The 24,808-nt window shown below is 38.1% G+C and overlaps 1 protein-coding gene across 1 annotated transcript in view; it reads right to left on the bottom strand.

Moving 5' to 3' along the window:
- Nucleotides 1-24,808, bottom strand: part of LOC115422188 (cadherin-4-like) — a 453,088-nt gene that overhangs the window by 347,656 nt on the left and 80,624 nt on the right. The gene's annotated exons all lie outside the window — the stretch shown is intronic.

The following is a 24,808-nucleotide window of genomic DNA, read 5'->3' as shown; positions in this document are numbered from 1 at the left end:
TATCTTCACAGTAGACAATAAAGTCAGCTGAAATGATATTGTGAACACTAACCCACTAATCACTAGCTTAGCGGCGACAGTACAAGATAATGATGAGTTTGGGTGGGTTACAGAGCTTCCATAAATACACAGCAGTTACCACATCCAACTTAGAGTCTACAGAGATGGACGCTCCCTCCACTTTCCCAAGCCTGCGAGAAAGAATGATGCTATTTTTTCTCTCAGCTTCTTCTCAACATATCATCTGGATAGAACTTTCTTCTCAATGGGTGTCCAACAACCATTGTGTGATTGGTCACAAGATTGAAATGGGTGTGGTTAAAGCGTAAAAGTTCTGCACTTAAGTTTAAGTATGAAATGATCTGACCAGAGCCACAATAAATTCTTACAGAGTATGTAAAGGCCTCATACTGTGTGTGTGTAGTGCTCTTGTACACACATAACAACCATTAACCCTATAACGCCAAACGTATCATATTTGATACATCAGTTTTGAAGCCCTCTACATGATCAGCTGGATAGTTATTATTATTATTATTATTATTATTATTATTATTATTATTATTATTATTATTATTATTATTATTATTGTTGTTGTTGTTGTTATTACAGGGTGGGGAAGCAAAATTTACAATATTTTGAGGCAGGGATTGAAAGACAGTGTATGACCAATTAGTTTATTGAAAGTCATGAGAATTTATTTGCCACAAGAAAATTGACATAATAGAAAATGTTTTTATTCTATGTGTCCTCCTTCTTTCTCAATAACTGCCTTCACACGTTTCCTGAAACTTGCGCAAGTGTTCCTCAAATATTTGGGTGACAACTTCTCCCATTCTTCTTTAATAGTATCTTCCAGACTTTCTCGTAATAGTTTTGCTCATAGTCATTCTCTTCTTTCCATTATAAACAGTCTTTATGGACACTCCAACTATTTTTGAAATCTCCTTTGGTGTGACGAGTGCATTCAGCAAATCACACACTCTTTGACGTTTGCTTTCCTGATTACTCATATGGGCAAAAGTTTCTGAAAAGGTATGGATAATAGTGTTAGGTATGATTATGACATCAATATATGTTTGGTTTCAAAACAATTGACGTAGTGTCTGCTGAGAAAAAACAACTAAATGTTCATTGTAAATTTTGCTTCCTCACCCTGTATTATTATTATTATTATTATTATTATTATTATTATTATTATTATTATTATTATTATATTTTTTGTTTATTTGGAAAAGCAGATCTTATAGAACTTCCCTTTCAGGTACAATTCAGTATCTACACATCCAATTGGAATGAAGATGCGAATCCAAGTTTTTTAGTAGAATATAAAATGAATAAAGACACACACACACACAAAAAAAAGGGCGGGAGGAAAGGTCTTGTTCCGCTTATTCTTCATCGGTGTGATTTTTTTTTTTCTTGATAAACCTGATGTATACAATTAGATACATGCAATACATGGATAATCCACCAGGGGGGAGGAATTTGTTTACCAGAGGCCTTTCCAGTGACACTACAAGATTGTTATTAATGAGGAAGGAGGCAGAACTTTGCCAATTTTGAAAAGGAATTACCAATTTGTTAGACATGTTGGTGTTATATTTTTGTTTGTTCAATAATAATACTATTTGAGCATTGAGACCCTATGTATCAAATATGATACAAAATTGAAACTCATACTAGGAAATTGATATTTGAAAAAAAAGAAATGTGTTGGGTTGTTCAGAAGGACCAATAACGGATCCAGATTTAAAGAACTGGAATTTCCTGTCAATGATTTAATAGTTCAGGTGTTACAGGGTTTAAAAAAAAAAAAAAAAGATTTAATGAATTAGAATAAATAAAGATACAACACTATATAAAAGATAAAACAGTTATGAATAAGAGAAAAATCTGATTAAAAAAAAAAAATCAATAATTAATAAGGGCGTCACTAAAAAGTCAATCGATAAAGTACATAAAGGCTTTAAAGCACCAACTTTAACTGTGTGTGGTTGAGTCTGGACATGGGCCTCTGTTTTATCATCACCTCCACTAGTGTTCTTTTTGTCAGCCTGTTTTAATTTTAGTGTCAGTCTAGTCTTTGTGCCAAACTCTCATTTCAGTCTTTATTAGTTTTAGTCGCATTCATAGTTTTTTTGTCTAGTCAAGTTTTAGTCGACTCACACTCTGAACATTTTAATCGTATTTTAGTCAGAATAATACATGACATTTACTGATACTGATGACATTTTAGTCTTGTTTTAGTCAAAGAAAATTGTATTTTATTCTCTTTTAAGTCATGCAATTCTATTTAATCTGGTCAATATAGTTTTGACAAAACCAACATTTTCTTTTAGTTAAACCCATTTTAGTTCAAACAAGGTTATCGTATCATTCTTATGGACTCAGAAATATATGCTGTCAATTATCATATCTGTATGAATATTCATGAGGGCAAGTCTAGGGAGTCTTTGGTCGGTTACTGTACTGCGCAAATAGCCCACGTCTTGAGAAGCATTAATAGGGGGGTAGGGGGTATTTGTGTGGTAAACCCTGATTCGGGTTGCATATTTCTGTCCAAACCCGTACTGTGCCAGTCTGGCTCGGTTCGGGTTGCACTACTCTTTCGTTACGTCTCGTCTTGTTTTCATCACACGATAAAGGTTCGTTGACGAAGATATTTCGTCATAATTTTCATTGACGAAAGCAACCCTAACCTCCACAGAGCCCAGTCCAATACATAGCAGGTACTGGATGAAACTTCAAGTCTCCAGGGGATGACGATCCATGTTAGAAATGTATGCACACAAATAATTTGCATTATCGAAGCCTATATTTTATCAATGTTCTATGTTCTATGTAGTGCTGACATCCTGCATTTACATTGAAACGTACGAGTGTTGCAAACGTATCTGCACCACAAACAGAAAGTAATTAATTCAAGCATATTTTACACCTATGGAAAAAGGAACGCCAACCTACAAACAAGATCTACCTTCTCACAATGAAACACAACAGAGTATCGGAGACACATAATTACTTTCAACACATCCGAAGACACACAGATGCAGATAGTATTGGTTGTATCATAATGCTAGTCCTTGTAGAGAGAAAAGAACTACTGTACTGCCAAGGATGGAAATAGATAAGAGTAGTGGGTATGTAATATGTATGAAAATGAGGCAAATACAAAGGATCACAATAGAGATTAAAAAAAAATGTCTTGGAAGAAGGACAGAATAAGAGAGTAGGAGAGAAAGCCGGTAGAGTTAACATTTTATGAACTCTTATTGTCCACCATGCTAGCAGAAGGTAGGAATAAAACTGAGCTTTTATCAAGAACTGAGGGAAAATCCAGCTGAGCAGAATATAAAAACAGTTACCCTCAGGACCTGGTGTAAAAGAGACAGGGGCCACAGGGTGATGAAAAAGTGACAAATAGTTAACAGCTGCATTTAAAGAGGTTTAGAAGTGAGATCAACTTAGTAATTGTGTCTGTCACAGATTTTGAGTATGTGAATAAACATCAGTGTTTGCTGCTTCTTACTATTACCATTGCCAAAGCGAGAGTATTATAATTACATGCATCACACACATTCTGCATGTCAACATCCATCAACCCATTTCTTACTGATGCGGAAGATGATTCACAACTGAGAGCATATTTTTATTGCGTTTCTAAATCCATCATATTTGATAGGTGTTCCTGACCTCAGTTTTTGAACGTAGCAAGTTTAGCTGTAGTATTTACACTCCCTGTTCATTCATGTTTCATCCAAGACCTGTTTAGAACCGGTCTGATGATATAAATGACAGTATTAACATTGAAATCACATCCACTCCACTGCAAGTAACATGAATCCTAATCTCAGGAAGATGAAGAATTGATTTCTAACATATAATTTAAAGGGGTCATATTTCGCTAAACCTACTGTTATTAGTCTTTGGTACATTTATTTGTGTATTTGGACCCGAGTAGTTCATGAATTTGAACCCTCCAAGTGCTGCAAAGCTATCTTTATATCCATTCCAGCGAAAATTGAGTGGATTTCTACAACCTGTTTAAATTCCTTCTTAATTTGTTATGTTTACAACTGGGTGCTTCTATGAAACTGGGTTCATTTTGGTACCTGACACTTTGCCAGCTTTTTAGACCCAATAATAGAAGAGAAATTTAGACATATATCCCCCCAGGATGTACCTAATGATGACCTCAGATAAATGCAAAAAAAAAAAAAAAAAAAAAAATTGTACTCCTGCTCTGAGCCATCCCAAAATTTATGAATTTTCGATTAGATTTTAGGGCAAAAAATAGGACCAAAATTGGAAGATGAAAAACTACCTAGGTGTCACTGCATTTTATCTTGAAAACATGGCTTGAAATGGTCTTATATACCACTATAAATAAATACACTGTTAAATTTGATGATCCTAGTGGTTTTTCTAATCCAGACATGTAGGTTTTTCATTAATCTCAGTCTCATTCCAGGTTTCGTGTGTAACGCATCGTGTCCACTGGTGTTACACGCAGAACCTGCCTGTTTAAACACACATAAATTGGAAATGATTTTGCAAAAGCAGTCATTTTTGTGAAACACTGCCTTGCATAATTAGTTCAATTCCCAAAATGTACCTGTGAGAGAATAAAGAGATATTTAAAAGAAAAATAATAATAGTGCATGATTTTCGTGTCCTTTTTACCGTGTTACATGCAGATTTTTGAATTAAATATCACGTAAAATAATATAAAAATGTGTTTTATCTGAAAAATAGTTTCTCTTATTTTTCAGTAAGTACTTATTTTGTTTGTATTTTATATTTTATATTTTTTATATTTATATTTCTTTTTGAATTTTTAGCCCCTCTGTCCTGTTTTTAGGGACCAGTTTCATAGAAGCACCCAACTAGTTACATCATGACATTTGCACATATAAGGTCAACAATTCTGATGAACATTTCTCCGAGTACGCCATAATTGTTTGTCAGCAGCAGCGGTTGTAGTCCATACTGAAAATATGTCCAAACTTTGAGCCAATTACCTAAAATGTTCAGTTGTTGGTTGTATTAACAAACACAAGTGCCTGAACGGGACAGAGCAGCACAGCCAACATCCTGGAAGGGGGTGGGGTCATGTGCATTTAAAGGGCCAGCGCTCAAAACTACCTTTTCCGTGTCATTACTCAGAAATAGGGTTGAAGATGGAGCTGTGGAGTTGAATTAATGAAGAATTCAGACCCAAGCATAGCATTTACAGTTTATATAGACCACAGGGAAATGTTTTAAAATGCATAATTCCATTTAGAAAAAAAGCACAATATCACTCCTTTAACATAAAACATGTGGAAATACTAAGATTGTCTTCCTTTAACATTGTTATCTTATATATATTCAGTTCAGCTATTGATTGTTTAATACCACTCTGTCCAGACACACGAAAAAAAAAAGAAGCAAAGATTAAATACAACAGAGGGAGGAAATTTATGTGACTGATGAGGAGCTCTTATAAACATGCTGAATCATTCATCTGCGAGCGCCGGAAAGCACTTCCTTTGGGAAAGAGAGGTCAAACACATTAACTCCCAGCATTGAATGAGCATGGAGCTTTTAGAGAACTGCTCATGCTAACCTGTCAGGGATGCGTCACCTCTGCCTCCTCTGTGGCATCTCTGTGACAGAACTTAAGCCACCATGCACAAAAAAAAAAAAAAGAAAAGCCAATTTACGGTCTGCTTCACCTTCACAAGCACTATAATATGTAAACAGAATGTTTGTGAAAGTCTAATAATAAAGGCATGAAATCTGCAGGGATGTGTTGTTTAATTTGCAGGATGTGCACTTAACACTGGGATATTTAGAGTTAATAAACTTTTCATATTACTTTTATGTTTCCTGCATTTTTCAGAAATCCCCACAGCCCTCTATCAAAGGCCTGGAGGTCTTATTAATCAGAGCCAGCTTTTTATGAACACATTAATATTAATATAAAAACAGAAGTGAGGATTAACACAACTTTAATGCCTGCTGATACAAGTGATTTTTCTGGTCTGGCATAATTAATGGAAAAGGATTGTAGTGTATATTGCATGTTAATATTCCCCACAGGAGTTTCATGAGTCACAGAGTCAATAGATAGCTCAATATCCCAATAGCGTGGTGTAATCGAGTATGAATACTTGGACAGACGCACTATTTCCAATTCGCTTATAGACTGTGGTATAGTACGATGAACTATAATCTCACCATTATGTAAAGAAATATTTATTCATTCATTCATTTTCTGAACCTGCTTTATCCTCACTAGGGTCACAGGGGTTGCTGGAACCTATCCCAGCTAATTATGGGCGAAGGTAGACCTGGACACCCTGGATGTGTCGCCAGTTCATCGCAGGGCAAGTGAGCAATAAAGACTGTGGAGTTTTACTTAATGAAACAAATGATTAAAAAAAAAAACAGCCCCCTGCTTCTGATGTTGCTAGTCCATAGCCAGAAGGTTATACTCTGGGGCGCTGTAAAGGGGGGTAAACATGACAAATTCATGGGGCCCAGCATTTCTGGGGGGTCCATAGAGCAGTAGAGGGGGTCCAGTGGATACAGGTTAGAAGTTGTGAAAATTTCCTGTAAGATCCGCTGGATAGTAGAGGAATTGAAGCCGGGAGTCGGATGTTGAAAGCTTGTTAAGTTTCACTTTCACTTCACACCAGTGTTAGTTATGTAAGTTATGGACCGCACCCCCATGAATTTAGCTGCTGCCCCTACCCCAAATACATACCTGCCCGCCAACAAATCGACAATACACAGAATTTTGTGATGGGCTATAAATATGAATTAGTGTATGCTTATGCTCTAGCCCACTGGTTCTCAAACTTTTTACAATGGAGTACCCCCTAAAATATATATTTTTAGCCAAGTACCCCCAACTCTCGCTTAAGCATTTCTGATGGAAAAAATTAGGCAAAATTTGCTCCCACGTCAAAGGTGTCTGTTTTTATGATCAAATCTTTGTAAATAAACAACAAATATTTAACTTTAATATATTAAAGACTAGAAGCACTCGGAGAGCGCAGACCTCCGCCAAGGCTGATCAGTGGCCTCCCCTGTGGGCCCCCCCACCCCCGATCACCACCAAAATGTAATAATTTCTTCCTTATCCCATTTCCAACAAACCCTGAAAATTTCATCCAAATCTGTCCACAAATTTTTGAGTTATGTTGCACACTAACGGACAGACAAACAAACAAACAGACAAACAAACAAACAAACAGACAGACAAACAAACAAACAAACAAACCCTGGCAAAAAAAAAAAAACATAACCTCCTTGGCGGAGGTAATAACACATCTTTATAAGTAGATTTTATGTGCAAAATATACATGATAATATACAAGAAAAATAAATGAAATGATGATACATGAATGATACATGAAAATACACAAAAATACATTTGTTATTAATGAATAAATCAGAATAGCTTTTATTGTCACTTGACAGTATAGTACAATGTACAGTACATCAAATGAAATTAAGATCGATGTTAGGGACATCGAGCCACTGCAACCTAGTTGCGCCACCACAAACCCCCCTCTTTGAAAATTACAGTGAAGAACAGAGAGGATAATGCAAGCACACACATAAGACATCATACAATACCTTTCGTCAACAAAAAAAAAAAAAAACTTAATTACTCAAATAAACTCTTCTTGAATTATATAAAAATAGAAACATTCTTAAAATGTTAGCAAAGCTTGGGGGGGGGGGGTCTGGGTTGTTAAAAATATTGAAATGAAATAAGGTGCATCACCAGTACCCACCATCTACCAAAACCATCTACTGATCTAAATGTTTAATACCTGCTGATCCACTAATCCATGTAAATAATTGGTGTAAAATGCAGTTTGTCATCTTTTCATGGTTATCAGATATGACCCATTTGGACGTTCACAGGCTCCATAGTTACTGTGAAAAAACACCGTCATCTTCTACAACATTGATTCACCAGTAAAACCCATGGAGTTGGGTCAATGACAGTGGATGAAGACACTTGGTTTATGCTCAGTTAATGAGAGATTGGACTGAAAAAGGCACTGTTTCTTCAGTTTTCTCTATTTTTGATATAATAACCCTCAACTTTACTCTAAACTTTTATGAACATCTGGAAGATTAGTAAATTAAATGTTGGAAAACACCTGATTTTCACTGAAATAAACAAAATACAGAAGATAATATTACAATAAATGGTGATAAACCACTTAAGGACAGTTAAATATATAGAAAAATTCATTTGGGAACTGACACAAATGTCACACTGGGTCCTTATGGGTTAATGTATTTCTCCCCATTTGACAAAGCCTGTACTAGTCCATACATTGCTTAAGTAAGCGAACTGTTTATAAATATTCTATGGTGATGACACACTTTTCCCACACACTTCCTTCCAGGTCATGCCTGCTCATAGTCAGCAAGGTTCTTGAATGAAGAGAAATCATTGCTTAAAATGCACACTCCAGTGCAAAGCTTCTTAGACCCTGAGCAGGAAACTGTATCATTGGTGAAAACCATCCAGCCCCCCGTGTATGCAGTATATAGATCTTATTTATTACATTCTACTCAAATGTGTCATTATGCCCAATAGGCAACAGTGAGTATATTGTCTACTGCTTGAAGCAGTACATAAATTCATGGAGTAGATTGGGTATTGCTTCCACAACGTCTCTCTGGAGTGCCGTTTAGACCGTTCTTGGTGCAGAGAACGAACAGTAATTGCACATCTGTTTTTTCCTCATCTTTAGTGAGGTTTGTGTTTGTGTCCGTGTTGCATCTCCTGCATATTCAAGAACACGTGCTTGTGTTTGTGTGAAAATGGAAGGGAAAAGGATTACGGGGGACACACCATTAGAATAATCCACAATAATTAATATTTTCATCACAGCATCTGAACGCATTAACAACCTGCCATGCACAGAATAGGTCACGGTGTTAAACTTCATGTCACTTTCCATTTCCGGTATAACAGGTCTGTCGGCAATGTTATCAAAAGGCCTGTGGAGCTCAAAAGGACTAGTGTAATCAGCTAGTGAAAATGATTTTGGAAATTGCCTTTTTTATTATTAGAAACACTCCATTACATCCTGATTTAAATATATTAACTACTCATGTGTATGAAAGGTGGTGATGTTTCCCTGTCATCCACCCTCCAACTGGCGTCCTCTGTCAACTCCCCTCCCAAACTGCTGCCTTTTTCTAGCCAAAGCCTTCAAAAAATAGCATGCGTGCAAATTTTATTGGATGCGTTGACACTCCACGCCTTGGCTGGCTTGGCTAAATGAAAAGGTATGAAATTAAACAAATTAATTCTGCTCTTTGACTGGCTGACAGCCTCGGTGCCTGTCACTGCCGCTTAGTGTGATGCTAGGGAGGAGAGGAGAAACAGAGGGGCCTGTGGTGGAGACGCTAGGCCTGGACGTCAGCTGTCAAGTCTGGACACGACGCTCAGCAGGACTGAAGGATACCAGCGGTGCAAAGGTGGTTGAAGAGTGGAAATAGACAAGAAAGCAGAGGAGCAAATGCGGAAATGAAAACTGAAAGACAAGCCGCGGAGCATGAGAAAGAAGGACGAAGACAGAAAAAAAGAGAGAGACATGGAATGAATAAAAGAAACAAGAAAGAACTGAAAGAGGAAAGAACTGTGGAGATGACAGAGGTGGTGGTGGTGGTGGTGGTGTGTGTGTGTGTGTGTGTGTGGGGGGGGGGGTCGCCTTTCGGACTGTTGAAGCAGTTGAAATTTATTACAAATAACTGCTCCTGATGCTCCGCCGTTTCAATTTCACACAACACAATTCCACACTTTGGAGCAAATGTGTCCCTGTCAGCATCACTTAGGCTTCTACTGCTCTCTGACTCACACCTCTGCCCCTCCCTTTTCCCCTTCTTCTCCTCCTTCTCCTTCACCTTCACTCCATCTCTCCCTCTCTCTCTCTCTACAACCTCTATCACCTTATCCCACCCATCTCTTTTTAATGTTCTCTTTAAATGGTTAGGTTGACTGCCGACAGACACAGATAGAGAGAGGGCAATGAATGAGCGAGGAGGAAGTGGACAATGAACGATAGAAGAAGAGGAAAGGTAAGATAAAGAGAGAGACCTGAAGATGGGAGCAAGGATGAAAAAATGAAAAGATGAAAACTAGAATTGAAAAAACATTTTCATTAACTGAAATAAATAAAAACTGCAATAAAAGAAAAAAATGATAACTGAAACTGTATTGTGTGTTTACAAAACTAACTAAAACCGATAATAATTCTGGATAAAATTCCCTTTGTTTTCGTCTTTGTCAACGTCGGATTGATACAAAATTGATTTACTTCCCTCAAGCAATTTTAGCTGCTGGCACCGTATGATATTTAACAGTCCGTCACTTCTCATCACTTGTCGTTTAGTCGTCTTCTCGTCCTCACTCTACCTGGAAACATGGGGACTAAAGTTGGGAGAAAGCAGCAGAGTCCTGTCTGGGATTTATGTGAATTTGACGGTGAAGAAGATAAAAGATATAAAGAAACTAAAACTAAGCATTTAGAAAATAACAAAAACTAATAAAAACTAGCAAACCTGCTCTAACAACTAATTAAAACTAACTGAATTAGAGGAAAAAAAAGTCAAAACTAAATAAAACTAAACTATAATGAAAAATCAAAAACTATTATAACCGTGGATGGGAGGGGGTAGGGCGTAGGAGGGATGTGCAAAGAAAGTTAACTTGCAAAAAAAGTATGTCGTTATGAACTTTATTTTGAGTCAGAGAGAGAAAAGGGCAAAAAGGCAAAAAAAAAAAAAAAAAGGAAGGGTGGGGGTGGGGGTTGGAGTTGAGGTTGGGGGAGGGGTTACGTCTCGATTGTGCCGGCCAATACTAAAAAGCGTGTTGAAACACAAATGAGATGAGCAGCAACCAGAGGAAGCCTATTAAAGCTTTGGTAATAAAAGACTTACTGTTCATTAGCGGGCTGACACCAAACTGTCCTTTATTCAAGGTTCTGACACAGGATACCGGCCACAGTCTCCCCTTTCTACAACCCACCCCACAGTGGGCGAGACAGGTCAGAGGGATGGAAAGATAAAGGGACGCACAGAGGGTTAAGAAGAATATTATTCATTCGAGCCACGTTGTGAATAATTTATCTCTAGGATGAGGAGCAGCTCTGGATCCATAATTAGGCAGAGGCCACTGTTTGGTAGACTTTCATCTTCCACAGTCTAAAGACCCTCTTACCCTGGCATTAAAAATCACCAAATAAAACTTTCTATCTTTCTATAACTGTATCTCCGTATGTGCATGCACAAAAAAATCCACACAGATAGAGACGGCGTAGCACGACTAAGCTGCAAAAAAAACTCCCGTACGCTCCTTACGGTTATTTTCATCGGGATGGGAATCAGCGGACACTTGCTACTAGGCCTGTAACGGTACACGTACCAAACCGAACTGTTTCGGTACGCACCTGTTCGGTTCAGTACGCAGCTGTACCGAAACGGCACAGTATGATGAGAAAAAGAAAAAGGAATGAAAGACGTCGTTCGATGCAGAACCTTAAATCCCCGCAAGTTTCCCACGGACTTAATAAAGGAGCACACATTGACCTGAAATATGAAATAGCAGCTGACATAAGGTAAAAAAAAACCAACAAATATGATGTGAACCTGGAAGGAAGAGACTGAAGACCCTCCACCATCAGTACAGTCCAGTTTGGATCAGTTCAGGTTCAGGTGAAAGACAACAACGAGGAAAGAGACGTTAATAAGACGGACGCTGTTTGGCCCCTAGGAACTACTGTACGAGGGGCGACTGAAAAGTTTTGAGCCTAACATGGAAAGGATTAAGATATGACGACCAAATCTGGTCCATGAAATCTTTCACATATCATAGTCCTATCCACTAAATTTCTTGGTCATAGTAATCTTTTTCCCAGTTTTACAGGTCCCTGAACTTTCTGTATCAAGTGTTTCCTGAAAAATGGACAAACTTGAGTATGGGGCTGATTTGTGACTATGGATGAGACTTGGGTCCATCACTATCAGCCTGAGACCAAGGAGCAGTCAAAACAATGGAACTAGAAGCACTCGGAGAGCGCAGACCTCCGCCAAGGCTGATCAGTGGCCCCCCCCGTGGGCCCCCCCACCCCCGATCACCACCAAAATTTAATCATTTCTTCCTTATCCCATTTCCAACAAACCCTGAAAATTTCATCCAAATCTGTCCATAACTTTTTGAGTTATGTTGCACACTAACGGACAGACAAACAGACAGACAGACAAACAAACCATGGCAAAAACATAACCTCCTTGGCAGAGGTAAACATCCCATGTCACCAACCCCAAAGAAGGCAAAGGTTGTACACACACTTGATGACAGCCCCATACTCAAGTTTGTCCATTTTTCAGGAAACACTTGATACAGAAAGTTCAGGGACCTGTAAAACTGGGAAAAAGACTGCTATGACCAAGAAATTTAGTGGATAGGGTTAAGATATGTGAAAGATTTCATGGACCAAATTTGGTCTTCATATCTTAGTCCTTTCCATGTTAGGCTCAAAACTTTTCAGTCACCCCTCGTAGTTCTAAAACACTGACACTAGCTCTGTCTGTCTGTCTGTCTGTCTGTCTATCACGCACACCGTATAATAGAGGAATAAATCGAATGTTGAAAGTATGTAAAGTTTCAGTTTCGTTTCACGACAGCATTCGTTACGTTAGTTATGGACCGCACCCCCAGGTATATAACTGCGCGCCCCCCCTACCCCCCGACTATGACAAAAAAAAAAAAAAAAAAAAAATCCCCCATGCACAAAGGCACACACAAATACACACAGTGTCCTAAACAGTTTGTTGTCTGTCCTAAAATAAATAATTTGCTTCATTGTGTTGTCAAAGTTTCACTTCAGTTTGTTTCAACAGAATACCAGTTTACCCTCTTGTTAATGTTGCACTTCATGTGGAATTTTTATGTTATTTTTATGCAGAATGTCAACTGACAGAACTGTGATGAGATTTTTCTTGTTTGTTCGAAACTGCCTGTTAGGGAAAAGTGCAATACTAATGTTCAAAATACATTTAGTAATATTAATAATTTATTGTATTTTCTATTTGATTTATAGCAGCAGAATTATATTATTCCTGTTTTTCTATATTCTACTGTCTCCAAAAATTGGGGGAAAAATGTTCAAAAATTCATAAACGCATTAATAGACATTTTGAGGGGTTTTCTTTCTTCCCGTACCGAACCGAAAAAAAAAGAACCGTGGCTTTGAAAACTGAAAACCGAAAATTTGGTGTACCGTTATAGCCCTACTTGCTACATAGCACAAACGGCGGTTGGATCGGTACTATATGCTTCAGCGGTGGCAACACGAGCACTGAGTGGCAGGAAGAATCAGTCATGGGATCAGCCTGAGAGACGAGTGCTGAGGCAGAGAGGAGAGCAACAAAGACAAGGAGACAGAGAAGAGAGAAGAGTGAGGAAGAGAGAGCTCCACTCAGTCTGCAGTGGTTTGATAAGAGTTATTATTTCATTATCTCTCCCTGGGCCTAGTCCTGCACTAGCACACACACACACACACATACACACACACAGACATAAACACACGCATACGGAACAACCATACAGATACACGTATACACACAGAAAAGATAGAGAGAAGGAAGAAGCAGGGAAGGAGAGAATGCAGATTAAGGAAATTTTAATGAGGGGGGGATAAGGGAAACAGGCTGCAGAGCACTTATCACAGTATAGGCTCCGAAACTGCAACCGAAACAACTGCTCCACCTTTTACTACTAACACTGCTATTTGACCATGTTTAATCACGCCACCCACCCACAAACACACCCCACAGGATGGCAGGGATATCATTTTTTTTTTTTTTTTTTTTTTGCTTATGTTCCTCTAATGTGAATATTATAGACCCACTGTTGCAATAACATCAAACTGACATTAATAATATTAGTGTACCCGACGCTAAAACGGTGCCAGGATATTATTCTCTCTGCTTTTAATCTGTGGAAAAAGATGCATGGTTGTATCAGTCGATTGTCTATCATAGTCAGCACTGTAAGCAAATTTAATTTTTCATTTCTGTTATAAGCTTAGTCGACCAGTTTAGGAAAGAGCTGGATGCAATTCAAAGTGTGGTGGGCTGTTTGATGCTCGTACCATATCCTCAGTGGGATGTTTGTCCCCATTAGAGATTTATTTGTCCCACTGTCTGGCACCAAGCCAAGCAGAAGCTGCAGGCTTCTTTTCTAAAGCCCCAATCCACCATCACTGTCAACTTGGGAATGTACACCATATACACCTCAACAGAAATGCAAGAAGTATGAGTGCTAGTGGTGTCAGCTCATATTAGAGTTTTAATAACTGCTGGAGTAAGGATTCCATAAAAGTTTAATCCAAATGTTGTGGATTCCAATATGACCGGATAAAAATATTCCCTCGTGTTTTCTACTTTTATTCCTCTGTTCATTACGGTGCTGCTAAAATCTGTATATCATTGTCATCAAATTATACTCATATTATACAAGTTGCTTTTTTTGGCCTAAAATTAAAGCTGTTTCACAGATTTTTTATGTTATTGGACACATTTATGTAATTACCTTTGAGCATATTATGATGTAAGTCACAGGTGTCAAACATGCGGCCCGGGGGCCAAATCCGGCCCGCCAAAGGTTCCAGTCCGGCCCGCTGGATGAATTTGTAAAAATTACAGGATGGGGAAGCAAAATTTACAATGAACATTTAGTTATTTTTTCTCAGCAGGCACTACGTTAGTTGTTTTGAAACCAAAAATATATTGATGTCATAATCATACCTAACACTATTATCCATACCTTTTCAGAAACTTTTGCCCATATGAGTAATCAGGAAAGCAAACGTCAAAGAGTGTGTGATTTGCTGAATGCACTCGTCACACCAAAGGAGATTTCAAAAATAGTTGGAGTGTCCATAAAGACTGTTTATAATGGAAAGAAGAGAATGACTATGAGCAAAACTATTAGGAGAAAGTCTGGAAGATACTATTAAAGAAGAACGGGAGAAGTTGTCACCCGAATATTTGAGGAACACTTGCGCAAGTTTCAGGAAGCGTGTGAAGGCAGTTATTGAGAAAGAAGGAGGACACATAGAATAAAAACATTTTCTATTATGTCAATTTTCTTGTGGCAAATAAATTCTCATGACTTTCAATAAACTAATTGGTCATACACTGTCTTTCAATCCCTGCCTCAAAATATTGTAAATTTTGCTTCCCCACCCTGTACACTAAAATAATAGCATAATAACCTATAAATAATGACTCCAAAGTTTCTTAGTTTAATGTGAAAAACATATTACATTACACCTATAAATAATAACAACTTCATATTTTTCTCTTTGTTTTACTGTAAAAACTTACATAAAATTATGAAAATATTAACTACTGGAGACTAAAATACTGGAGGCAAGTGGGGTGAAGTGTCTTGCCCAAGGACACAACAGCACATGGACAGAACGGGATTCAAACCGCCAACCCTTCGGTTATCGGACGACCCGCTCTACCATCTGAGCCATGGCCGCCCCAAAAATGAAATGAAGTCAGATCCATGCACAGTAGGGGTGTAACGGTACAGAAACATTTCGGTTTGGTACATTTTCGATACAGTGATGGACACCAGTGAAAGGGGGAGGTATGGGGTTGGGGGGGGCTCTGGAACAGAGGTGATTTCTCATAGACTGCAAGGGAAGCCCGGCTTCCCCTAAAATTATGAAAATTAAATGGTTAAATATGTACGGCTGTGGTGACATTTCATTGACTACAAATGTGTTAGAACACGTTCATCTCACAGACGAGTTCGTTCAGAATCAGCTTTATCACAAATCAACGGACGTGATGTTGTTCACTTCTCATACATTCCCGTGTCTCTGTTTTCTCATACGATCTCTGCTCAGTGCATTTGTCCGTAGACTGCGGGCGTCTATGGGCTTCAACGGGACTGAGTGGAACAGTTTTTTTCATTGCCTGAAAACTGGACGGTAATTGGATAAATGCCACGATGTTGTCCCGCCCCCTGACGCCGGGCGTCTCTGGGGGTGAATGGAGCTGTGGGCGGAGCTCGGCCGGGCTGGACGCCAGAATCCCACATGCTGATTGGAGGATCAGTTGAAAGGCTGAATCCCGTTTGATTGACAGCTGTTTTCAGATCTCCTCCTTCACTGACACAGTTCAGTTTAATACCGTCGCGCATTCTGCTGTGAAATCAAGAAACTACTACGAAATTACTTGTTTATTTCTTGCACTGTAAATAAAACACACTCATTGGACTTCCTTGTTTCAATTTAACATAATTTCAGCGTTTTCTTGTTTCAGTTACATGATTTAATCAGTTCTTGTTCAAAATATTATAAATTTTGCTTCCTCACTCTGTATTTTGCAAAAGGTGACAGTTTTCATTCAAGCTACATCTTAGGGCTGCAAGATTTTGGCCATTTTTTCCTCTAAAAACTCGATTTGCAATTTTTGGGTAAAACTACAAGCCAACAGAAGTCAGCATGTCATTTTCGTGAGCAGCCCGCAATACAAGGCACTGCAACCTACTTCAAATCTGTGACGGTATCATGTGATGGGCCCACAGAAGTGATACAATGTAAGTCAGTGACAGACATCAGTCATGCATGTGTTTGGATCATTTAAAACAGTTTTTCAACCTTGGGGTCGGGACCCCACGTGGGGTCGCCTGGAATTCAAATGGGGTCACCTGAAATTTCCAGTAATTGCTAAAAATTTTTTAAAAGTAAAAAAAAAAAATACTAATAAAATATATGACGAGTTGAGAGAGACAATCACATGCATAACAGACAAACTGTGGTTGTGAAACTGCAGCACTGTGGTTCTGTTTATCTGTCAAATGTTCATTGTGGTCAGTTTCAGATGCTGCAGCTCTTTCATAATTCATAGTTTGAGTTCTTGTTTGTTCAGTATTAATTGTCAGCCTTGTAAATCCAAGCTGGACTGACTGTACATATCCTGACCATGGAAAATAAAACTCTCCCTTCATGCAGTAATCTACACCTGGCTCTACTGCCTCCGTCCATAATAATATACATTATATAGACTAAATTTTGCCTAAAATTAATGTTTATTTGCAACATAGTATAGCAAACTATTAGATGATCAAAAACAACACATTCATTTTAGCAAAAAAATGTCTCAGTTTTTAATGTTTGGGGTCGCCAGAAATTTGTGATGTTAAATTGGTGTCACAAACCAAAAAAGGTTGGGAAACACTGACTTAATATGAGTAATCCCCATGCAGTTATATTTAAATTGGGGGATCCATGTGTGGAGGAGACTGACCCAGGACAAACTGGAGGGATTATATCCCCAGAGCTGATGGATGTGTCTGGGGAGAGGGCTGTCTGGGCTCCTCTGCTGAGGCTTCTGCCCCCACGACCCAGATCAGAAGAAGACGGTACAGTACGGATCTGTGCAGGACAACTTCAGAGTGTGGTGTCCAGCTGAGTGGATATTTTTGCAACTTCATGAAAAATAGGTTCATAAGAATTTTTTTGTCATTATTACTTTTTTAATGTATTTTTATTTATTTTTTTTTTAATTGTTTTTTTTTTTTTTTTTTCTTTATTTTTCAGAGGAAAATTTTCGATCACATTGTTTTTTTCATGCCTAAAGAGGAATAAAAACACTCAGGAAAAAAATTTTGATTAAGGTTCTCATAATTCGTGCATGAAAGGGTTAAAAGAGTGTTTTTGAGAACTGATGTGCCTAAAAATTGCAGTCCTTCAATACACAAAGGTATTCGTATTTTCTTAAATCCCTGGTAAAGTTAAGTGTTTTCGACATTAAAAAAGAAAAAGGCAGGCCATGAGGAAGAGGGTGAGATTAAGGCTAAAAACAAAATCTTCAAATGCTTGAAAATGTAGAAGTTTTGTAGCGCTTGGACAAATGTGTGGGCACCTATGAAGACAGGCATGTTTAAATAACAGGAAAAGAGCACAGTTGAGACCCAGCTGTGTGACTGATAGGGTAATAGCTTTGACATTTTTGCAACAGCGTTTTAATGCAGCACTTCAAAGTACCAGGTAAAAAGGGGTGAGTACCTGAGAAAAGAGTGAGAAACTTTACATAGTCTCCTGAGATAAAAAGTGGCGTGCAATTAGAATAAAACGCTCTAAGGATGATAATCACTGTAATGCAGGAGGGACACTCGCAGGTCAGATTTAACCATTTATGAGAAGCGACATACATTTGTCTTTAGTGTTGAGTGCTGAAGTGGAACATCTCTGCATGCATGAAACACACAGCCCCTACGATTACGATAAACCCCACCGAGCCTGATATTCACAAGTTTGAAAGAACAAACTAAGCCTGAGCAAACACATTCAGTTGCGAAAAGGATATTTTTACAGAATTCAAGCAGAGACGGGGTGATGATATTTTTTTTTTTTTTTTTTTTTTCACAGATGCAAGTACTGATGAATAGAGTGGTTTGTAGTGAGCAGAACAGGCCAGATGAAAGATAAAAATAAAGTCCGCTAATTGGGGTGTCGGGAGACTGAAGTCTTGACCAAATGAACAAAAAGGGGTTTGTGACCAGCTCTGACTTTCATGGCTGCCTGAATTACCGCAAAGCCCGATACGTTGCTGTTTTTAATTCAGTGTGTGTTACATTCTTTTCTCTCTGGAGTGACCCACCTCTCTTTGTGTCCCCAGGGCAGGTGGAGCTCAGGGAAGGCGGGGTGTGGAAGGCGGTGGTGGTGGTGGTGGGGGGGTTTGGTGATGCTTGGCAGGAACCATGTGGCCATATTCAGCCCTTCATACTTCATTAGTGTCTCCTGCTCGCTCCTGCACCCTTTTTTCCTATCCTCTCACATGCCGCCACCATCCCGACCTCATTTATCGCCACAGTCTCTTGGGGAACTAGCTCTCCCTCAGGGATGTCCAAGAAAAGAAAATGTGTTTGTGTGTAAAAGGATAGGTAAGTGTATGTGAGGATCTGAGGTGCAGCAGTACTTCACAGAGATGTATCGCAAGCATGTGGTGTTTCTGAGGTCCCCTTGATCATGTCTCATCCTCTATACCTCTCTCTTCTTTTTCCAGAACAGACTTTTTCCCTCTGTCACCGACCAAACAAAGACAAAGAAACCATTGTACCTGTTCCTACGCTTTGTGTTGGATCTCGTATATGCATTAACATAACATAAAACAAGTAGTACCGGGCACAACAAACCCCGCCCCTCGCATGTATTGTAGCTAATTTTGGCATCAATCCAGCTGATGTCATCATGTCTATGCATGTGCTGATGTCAGTTGCCTCTATATATGTGCCAAGTTTGAAGTAAATTGAAAGAAAAATTATGTTTTTATACATATTTGAAATTTTTGCCATTATAAGTAAAGGGGAGAAAAAATTCATAAACTAGAAAAGCACTCAGAGAACGCAGACCTCCGCCAAGACAGATCAGCCCCCCCCACCCCTCACCGATCACAACCAAAATTTTATCATTTGTTCCTTGTGCCAGTATCAATATTTCCTGAAAATTTTATCCAAATCCATCCATAACTTTTTGAGTTATCTTGCTAACAGACAAACAAACAACCAAACAGACAAACCCCGATGAAAACGTAACCTCTGCCGTTGGCGGAGGTAAAAATACAAACTTTTAACTAATTTTTCCCAAAATATGACATCTATTCTGGGTCACTGGTACTCTATAAACCCAATTTGGTATAAATTAAATCAATAGTTTTGCTGCTGCAGACATTTGAAATTTTGCCCATTATAAGTAAACACACAAAAAAAATAAATAAATAAAAAATTTTAACTCTCACCTACTGCTCCCAAAATATAACCAGATCTATTTTGGGTCACTAGCAATCTATAAACCCTATCTGGTATGAATTCAACTAAGTTTTTCTGCTAGTGTGTTTACAAACAAGAAAAGCACTTGGAGAGCACACCCCCCCCCTCCCCGACCACCACCAAAATTTCATCATTTCTTCCTTGTGCCAGTATCAACATTTCCTGAAAATTTCATCCAAATCCATCCATAACTTTTTGGGAGTTATCTTGCTAACAGACAAACCCCAATGAAAACGTAACCTCTGCTGTAGGCGGAGGTAAAAATACAAACTTTTAACTACTTTTTCCCAAAATATAATGACATCTATTCTGGGTCACTGGTAATCTATAAACCCAATTTGGTATAAATTAAATCAATAGTTTTGCTGCTACAGACATTTGAAATTTTGCCCATTATAAGTAAAGAAAAAAAAAAAATCATAAAAAATTTTAACTTTCACCTACTGCTCCCAAAATGTAATCAGATCTATTTTGGGTCACTAGCAATCTATAAACCCTATCTGGTATGAATTCAACTAATAGTTTTGCTGCTAGAGTGTTTACAAACAAGAAAAGCACTTGGAGAGCACCCCCCAACCCCGATCACCACCAAAACTTCATCATTTCTTCCTTGTGCCTGTATCAACATTTCCTGAAAATTTCATAAAAATCCATCCGCAACTTTTTGAGTTATCTTGCTAACAAACAAACAAACACGCAAATACGCACACAAACACACAAAGCAAAGTGATCACAATACCTCCTGACAGAGGCAACAAGCTGAGCAAAACAAATACCCCTTGCCTCTCCTTCGGGGGGGCAGGGTAATAATGGATGACAAATTAAAGTGTGCTCTCTCTGGATGACAACGCCCCAGTCCATAGGGCACAAGACGTCACCAAAATGTTTGAGTATGAAAATGATGAGAATCATATGCAATCCATCACAGTCACTAACACTCAACTCAGCTGAACAGTGATGGGTAGGACAGCACTCGCCACTACTCATCAAAACGGTACATGAAGACTGGTGAATAATGGTGTTCATTAGAGATGCACCAGTCGTAAAACTGTTGGCCAATACGGATACAGTTATAAGCCCTGGACCATTTATTTCCACTTGGAATCATTTTAATATAACATATAAAAATGGAGTAGCTGATAGCCGACGTTTCATTCATATTAACCCTTTCATGCATAATGGTCACTACAGTAGACAGTTACTCTCCAGCTGTTCTCTTGTATATTCATGGGTTTTGTTGTTTTAGTTCCACATCAGCCAACACGGTGGATGCTTATGCATCATCCCATACACTGACATTCATACCATTACTGTAACTTTGCTGTTCTTGATAAACCTGATCTGCACTAACATGTTACAGTGTAAATCATTTGTTATTTGTTAGAAAAAAAAGGTCTTTTTTTTTTGGTTTTGTTTTGTTTTTTGCATATTATCTCTGTGAAAAGAGTAATAATTAGCATAAGAATATGTTAGAATATGAGAAAACATCAGGTTTTATTTCATTGTTTTAATATCAATTTCTGATATTGGGTTTTAAACACGTTTCTTTACTTCAAAAATGAAATGCATGGACATTTTTGTAACTCCATGAAAAAAAAAAAAAAAAACTTGATCACATTGTTTTTTTTTTCATGTCTATGGAGGAATAAAAACACTAAAAAAAAAAAAAAATCTTAACTAAGGTTCTCATAATTAATGCATGAAAGGGTTAAACCAAGTTAAGATCAGAAAACAGCAAAGGTAAAACAAAATTCACAATCATTCCGTCATAAAACTTGATGTGATTTTGTCATTATCAGGAGTTTTAGTGGTAGAGAAATAACATGTGTACTGTTGGAACTGCTTTAACTTAAATTACTCACACAGGGCTTTTGTTTTCTGAAATTATTCATAACATACACTTGTCATGGACTCTTAGTTTGTTTTTGATATTTGTCCATGTAGAATAGAATAGAATAGAATAGTTTATTGTCATTACACTGTACAATACAATGCCTTTTAAAGCTCTTCACATAAGTGCTTGTTATTCAGATTGAGTTGTGCTTTTCCACAATTGGTCTGGTTGCGCTTTTAGGGGAAGATTTTCTGGTTACATGAATGTATAGAATATGTAGTTGCTACAAGTGCTCTGTAGTATTACCATGGCAACACAGGCAGAACTGTGGCTGCCTCTGGGGCTTAAGAGGCTACAATGACAGTTTGGCCAATAACCAGTGCAGAAGCCAATGTTATTTTCTATTTTTTTTATTTTGTTTTTGTTGTCATTAATCCCCCTACTTAACAAAGACATTTTAATTATAAGAATATAAAATATAAAATGTGTGATAGAGTCTTTAAGCCCTTCATCACATTATCTAAACACCAACACTAACATTAAACACTGATTAAAACATAAAACATAAAAAAACAAGGCATGATTTCTTCCATGTTTACATGATATCTTTAAAGAAGGCCCATCAGTCTTGGCTAACACCGTAGTGAGTTTGTGTTACTTCCATCACAGATTTTTAAAGCCAAAATTCAGGCCAAACCAACTCCAAACAAACCCTGTCCTTGCTGTGAATACATATATATTTTTTGTTATTATTGATTCAATGTGGTATTCATGCTATTCATTTATTGTTTTTTTTCATACAACTATTGGTTCTGAATTTTGGTTGCACTCGGTCGGTGCATCCCTAGCGTTTATCCTCCTATAGAGTTCACAGACCTGCAGAATCAATGCTAACATTCATTGAAACAGCACCTTATTAAAGGTGGGGTAGGAGAGGTTTTCCTGCAGCATTTTTTACAATACTGCTTAAAATCCTCTTCACACCCCGATTGCAACTAATTAATTAAATGCTCTAATGCAAAAATAAGAATTTGTAGTCACTTGTGGAAGGGACAAGACTGAAAAAACACCATCCAATTGAAAAAACACCATCCAATCATTTTGACCGGCCTATCGAAATGATTGATTGGTGATATGTCTGTCAAACTCAACTGCCATTTGTCCCTCCCCCCTCTTCGTGCACGAATCGCACATTCTCAAAGGCTTGGAGCACTTGTACAGCAAACGAAGCCAGAGCCAGAGCTTAGCTAGCTATATTAGTTATATTAGGATGGAAACTTCGCCGGAAAACTGTTTCGTCACTAGGGCTGGGCGATATGGCCCAAAAATAAAATCTCGATTTTTTTGGTCATCTTGGACGATTACGATTTTTATTGATTTTAATCCATCATGCCCCTGACTTATCATATGGCACGGCACAAGAAAATGATGCGGCTAAAGTTTGTTGTTTCTTTGCGGCGTGTTTGCCATGGCTAGTGCTAGCTACGCCGCACTCCCGCAGCTGCGAGCACTCTTCCCATTCTTTAGGGTGTCTCTGCCGGAGATGCTGAAAGAGGTTAGTTGTGCTGCTACTCTTCGTTTTCACCTTACTTCTGCAAACCTTGCACACGACTGTAGTTTGCTCTGCGTCGGTCTTGTCAAATTCGAACCATTTCCATATAATCGACGTAACATGAGTCCCTTTTCTAGCTACCAACTCTACGGCTTGTGTTGTGTCCACCATGGCTGGGGCGTGATTGTTTTGGCGGAAAGGCGTAAGAGGCGGAACCAAACGCCAGTGCTCAAGTCATGAAAGGCAGGAGACGAATCTGTATAGTTATTTATTTAAGCTCGCCTCGATTTTGCATTTTTTCAAATCGTCTATTTTTAAAAAGGCAAATTAATCAAATTAATTCGATTTATCGCCCAGCCCTATTTGTCACTAACATAAATCATGAGGAAATGTAACCTTAGCCAGCTAGGTATGAATTAGAGCTGTTCTCCCAACAAATGTAATGGTAAAATGCACAGATTACAGCGTTCAAAGCAAACTTTTTTTTTTTTTTTTAGTTTTTTTAAACAATATCTTTATTGAACTTTATATCACAGAATTAACAATACACTCAACATAAAGCAAACAATAAGCAACATATTCCCCCAAATCAATAAATGAATGACAGCAAAAAATAAATAGATAGATAGATAGATAGATAGATAGATAGATAGATAGATAGATAGATAGATAGATAAAATAATACAATAAAATAAAATAATATAAAATAAAAATAAGCATAAATAAACAGCATACAGCTACATAAATCAGCACCATTATCAAAATTAAGTGGTCTCATAATATCTGAGAAACTCAATTAAAGGTGACCATATTTTCACAAAATCCCCTCCCTTTCCTTTAACAATATGAGTTCTTCCAGTACAATACAAGATGCCATCTCCCTCACCCACATATGTACTGAAGGTATGTCCATTTTCTTCCAGTATAAAGATATCAACCTCCTGGCCTGCAGGAGTCCAAAGTCAATGAGTGTTGAATGACTTGAAGTAAAAACACAGCTGTCTGGAAATATACCCAACACACACATCTTTGCTTGAAAAGGCACCGTCACACCCACAATTTTGGACAAAGTTTGTATGACTGACTTCCAGAACTTCTGTTAAAGCATATTTCAGTAGGCTGCTAGCCTGACATCAGTCTGACTGCAATCACCTGCCCTTACTAGACTGAAATTACTTAGAACACGTATCAAAACAACTGAAAAGTCCAACTTCTAATCTAATATACTGATATACAGACCTGAATACAGAGTTACACGCGGATCTGTTGGGGGTGGGGGGATTGTAAGAGCAGGGGGGTGTTGGAGGAGAATGAATGAGGTACCGTATTTTTTGGGCCGTAAGACGCACCGCATTATAAGGTGCAATATCAACGAACGGGTCTATTTTCATACATAAGGCGCACCGGATTATAAGGCGCATTAAGCGAAACAAAACATTCAGATAAGTCAAACTTTATTCAACTCACAACAATCACAATAACTCTCAACATTGTTCAGTTGTAACACATCATTGGCAGATAGTGGCGTAACTCGCCCGGTGTT

Source organism: Sphaeramia orbicularis, chromosome 7 (genome assembly GCF_902148855.1).
Source record: "Sphaeramia orbicularis chromosome 7, fSphaOr1.1, whole genome shotgun sequence".
NCBI lineage: Eukaryota > Metazoa > Chordata > Actinopteri > Kurtiformes > Apogonidae > Sphaeramia > Sphaeramia orbicularis.
This window is presented reverse-complemented; position numbering and strand designations above follow the sequence as displayed.